Genomic DNA, 5,049 nt, shown 5'->3' with positions numbered 1-5,049 from the left:
ACTGAATTTGGCATGTACCAATATGTCCTTAAGACTCGGGTTTTTTTTGAACGCTGAGATGACCCTCTATTTTTGGGCCTCTGGCATCTCCTTCTGTAATTGTTCAAAGTTTCCTTGATTATTTTGTGTACTTTCTGTGTAAATTTGGAGAACGGTCCAATCAGAGGAATCATGTGTACATTCTCTTTTTTTTTTCCTTATTTTGTGTGGTCCCAGTTTCAAAAACCTCTTTCTTTGTCCTTTGTAGCATTGTTCTTGTGTAGCCCTGTTTTCGTAGTGCCGAAAAAGTGTTTGTGTGGCACTATCCCTATCCCGTGTTTGAGCAAATCCTGTTAAATCTGATTAACTGTGCCTTGAGGATGCCAATAAATGTGTGTTTTGGGTGAAAGCTGTGTCTGTGCAAAAGTTGGTGTGAGTCTGTGTTTTTGAAGTGTACTTTGGTGTCCAATGTCCCATTATCCTGAAAGTTCTCCCCTTTAAATGTTACTGTGTCCAGGAAAATCACCTGGTTTGGGTCACAGGTCAATTTGACCTTAATTGATGGGTGGTGGTTATTTAGAATTTGAAGTTGATCAAATCTGCATATTCATAATTCCAGATTCCCAGATATCGCCCAAATATCTATAATAGGCATCTGGTAATTTGGTACATTTTTGGAAGCATTCCCTCTCCCATTTTGCCATATATATATTGGCATAGGCCGGTGAGAACCTTTTGCCCATAGCCGTGCCTTTAATTTGTAGAAACCAATCGTCGTCAAATTTAAAATCGTTGTTTTCTAGGTTCAACCTGAGAAGCTCAAGGACAATATCATCCGGACGGTTTGGGTCCGGATTCTCGAGGAAACATTCCTTTATTGCTTCCAGGCCCCTGGATGTTTCGATGTTCGTGTATAAACTCTCCACGTCCATTGTGAAGAGGAGGGTTCTCTCAGTAACCTTATGACCTCTGAGTTTTTGTAGGAAGTCACTCGTGTCTCTAATGTAGCTAGGATGTTTTATGGCCAGGGGTTTCAGGTAATGTGTGATCAGTTCCGCGGATCCATATGACTCACTGCCACAATCTGAGACGATAGGTCTACCCTTTGGGATTTGATTTGGCACTGTCCAATCTTTCAGTTCTTTGTGTATTTTTGGTAGAAGATAAAAATATCTGGGCCTCGGTGGATGTGTACCTAATAAGTATGTTAGTTGTTGTTTGTTGATGAATTTCGATTCCTTAAGTTGTGTAAGTAATGACCTGATTTCAATTTGTGTTTGTGGGTAAATGGGTGCCTGCAATTCTTTATAAAATTCTGGGTCCTGAAGTTGTCTCAACGCTTCAGTCCTATAATCCTCCTTGTCCATTATGACAATGGTGGATCCTTTGTCGTCCGGTTTTATAATGATAGAGTGTTGTTGTTTCAGTTGTTTTAAGGCCTCTTCCTCCTTCATGGTGAGATTGTCATTCTCCTTTTCCATGGGAATTTTCCTCACTCCAATTCTGTCTTGTTGGATTAATTCCAAAATTTCTGGTTTGATTTTGTAAATAGGAGGTTCCCATTGGGAAGGTGCGGTGAAGGGGGTTGGGGTTTGTTTGTTTGTTGTTCCGGTTTTGAAGAAATCTGCCAATTTAATTCTGCGGTGATATTGTTGAATTTGAAATTTGTTTAGTTCTCTAATGTTGGGATGCTGGTGTGAGGTAGGCACGAATGACAATCCTTTGGAGAGAAGTCCAATGTGGTGTTCGTCCAATTGGAATGTAGGTGATAGGTTGAGAATGCCCCGTTGAATATTCAATTTTTCCATTTGTGGAGCCAAAACTTGATTTTCCATGGTGTCTTTTCCCCATTCTAAAAAGTCGGCCTTATCGCTGGGGTCAAGCGTGCCGGAACAGTTTAACTGCCAACACCAATGTGAGAGAATTTTCCTACCAGTCTCCTTTGTCCAATGTATGTTGTCTTTTTCTGTATGGAAATCAGTGTTCAGTATCTGTGTGATTGTATGATGGTGTAATTTGTTACAGGTTGATGTGATAGCGTCGTTAATCATGTTCAAATTTTGTCTGTGTATGAAATTTAAGTTTGTGGAGAAATTGAGAAGGGGAATATAAATGTCTGCAAATGGAAAGGTGTCTTTTGTTGTGTTCAACAGGGAACTGAGGAGTTTTATCATTGATGTTTGGTCATTGTGATCCTTATTATTTATGCCAAAAGATAAAATGATCGATTTAACTCCGTTGGAAGGCTTGGTGTTCCTGATGATGCTCCTTGCATGTTTAAATTGTGCTCCCGGGTAAATGTCAATTTGGATGTTGGTATTGGCCGGTGTTGGTATGTTTTTGAGGTTTGAATCCCCTATAATTAAAATTGGTTTCATTGGTGTCAGATGCCAATTTTTGATTTTGTCCCCAAAATGGTTATGTGTTCGAATGAGAGGTTTTGTTTGTGTACCCAAGGGTTTGAGGGAGGTTCTTAAAACCTCCTCTAATGTTATTTTAGAAGTAGAGGGTATTTGTGGGTCCAAGGGCAAATCCCCAGATTCTTCTCGTATTCCTTTTTGTTTAACATTTTTTGTTTTTGTAGATATTGATACATTTAGTTGGGTTGATGGTGGTTTACGAATGTTTCTTGGTGGTTTTGATAAGTAATCCTTAATGGTTTTCCTCGCCAAGAATAGAGTCCTCTGTTTTACTGCTTTTATATTTTTTTGAATTCTTCTGGTAGCCTCGTTTAATATTTTTTCTACATGTATTCTTGGTAATTGTTGAATTTCCATCCATATTTCTTTTCTCCCTCAGTCTCGCGTTGGTTCAGTTGTATCTTTTTATATAGAATAAACATTAGTTGTACCACCAGTTCAATCCATTTTTTGAGCTTTTCCATTTGGTTCGGCATTTTTTTGTTTACCCAAATTTCGTCAAGAGTTAGTTTTTCAAAGATAGAATTATTGTTTATTTGAGTTCAATGTTACTTTCTAATCTATATATGTATATGTATATCTATACACACCAATATATAAGGATATATCTGTGTAAAGGATTATAACTGTTTTTTTTATATTATTTTTTTATTATTTTTTTTAAAAAACAGGCTTTTAAATTCGTCTTCCTAGAAATCTCTATTTCTTTATTCAAAGGTTTCTGAATAAGATTGTATTAATATTGAAAGAATGAGTAGACTCAATATATTATTAGTGATAGAGGATTATAACTGTAAATCAATCAATTATATTTAAATAAATCCCAATAAAAAGGTTAATGAATTCTTCTTATAATAATGAAATCTGTTAATCGAATCACCGTAGAATAGTGTTATGTACAACCATCAAGAATATAGGTAACTTAAATATTTTATTATGGATTTTATTCAATAGATATTTTTTACAGGGATTCAAAAAACCAATTGTTGATCCAGAACCATAAAGTTATTCACAAGAATATCAGAAATAAATAACGTCTAAGTTTATCTTAAATCAACAACTGTATAAAGGCATCAAACAAGATAAATTGAACATCCAAAAGAAATTACACTCATGTATTGAAAAGCAATGTAATTAATCTAAAACAGATTTAATTCAATAAACCCTTTTTTTTAAAATCAATAAAGAACCATGAGTGATGCAAACAATCCTCCCAGTAATCTCAAAAATGAGAGAGATATCAGAGTTATAAGTATGTTCAAAAAATTGAATTGATCCTTAATATTTTACCAAGGATTTAATTATTTCAATTATTTATAATTTAATTTTTGAGAGAAATGTTTCCAATTAGCCTATTTTATCAATGTTTTATTAGCGTTTTTAACAGCGGTTCGGCGTACCGACCGATGTTAAAACGTATCTAAAAGCTAAATTTTAGAATCCGTCATCAGTGGTGTACCGCTGGATCAACGGGTGTTTCGCCGTGAAAACACCAGACACCCTCCTCAACGGTGGCCTCCCGGGTTGATCAAGTCCCGGGCGGATTCTATAATCAATTAGTAGTTTTTCTTAAAATTTCGGTTGGGAAACGTGGTAAAAGTAGTTCTTTAATTATTGATTTTCGTAAGTTTTTTTGTTTTAAATTATTAAACGATCTTTTCGTAACAGAAGGTAGGTATCTACTCACGTAAAATCTGAAATTGTTACTTATTTTGAAACAAAATGTATTTTCTAATGTCGGCACTCTTCTTTGTTGCAGCTGTGTGTCAACCAACGGTCAAGAAGCTTCTGGAACTTTCGATGGAATGCCGGGGGTTAAGGAGAAGAGAGGGGGAGGAGAGAGATCGCGCATGCGCCCCAGCCTCCAGGTGATGACGTAATATTGAGAAATAAAACAATTCATTTTAATTAATTTCTCCAATATAAATATATATAAAAACAATATAACAAATTCTTTTAATATATATGTCTGCCAAATATACATATTTGACTATAAGTATATAAACATATAATACTAAAAAATTTTTTCTAAAAAATCTAAGTAAAAACAATAAAAATTCATAATTAGAATAGAAAAGGAATATAATGAAACAATATCTATCTATATATAAAAAAATATATAAAAAAATAGAAATATACATACATATATATAAAGCATAGAAATATACATACATATATATAAAAAAATTTTTTTTAAAAAAATATACAGTAAACATCATGAATAAATTAAATCTAATAAAATAAGCTATCAATAGAAATGGAAATAGTAATAATAATAATAATACTAATACAAAAATGTATAAATAAATCAACCATCTCTATATATAAATGCTTAAAATAATCTTTTTTTAAAAAAAATTTTGTTTACATATGGTAAATTAAAAGGTATTAATAATTTGTGGGTGTTATGGTGCAAAATGGATAGGTTTTGTTGTTTGTAGGTGGGTGCAGACAGTGTGCTTGTCCAAAGACACCAGAGATCCAAGCTAGGTGACCGAGGATCTGGCTGATATAGGATGTGGTTTGAACCTTGTTTGAACCGCTCTCTTACGCCCATAATCCGGCCTACGGTCATCTTGGTTCATCCAAGGTAATGCGCTCTCACTCGAGATCATACAGCTAGCCTGAATGACTGGACCCTGTCTTATAG

Source organism: Gambusia affinis, linkage group LG10 (assembly GCF_019740435.1).
Source record: "Gambusia affinis linkage group LG10, SWU_Gaff_1.0, whole genome shotgun sequence".
Classification (NCBI taxonomy): Eukaryota; Metazoa; Chordata; class Actinopteri; order Cyprinodontiformes; family Poeciliidae; genus Gambusia; species Gambusia affinis.
The sequence above is the reverse complement of the archived record's forward strand: the minus strand, read 5'-3'. Positions refer to the sequence as shown.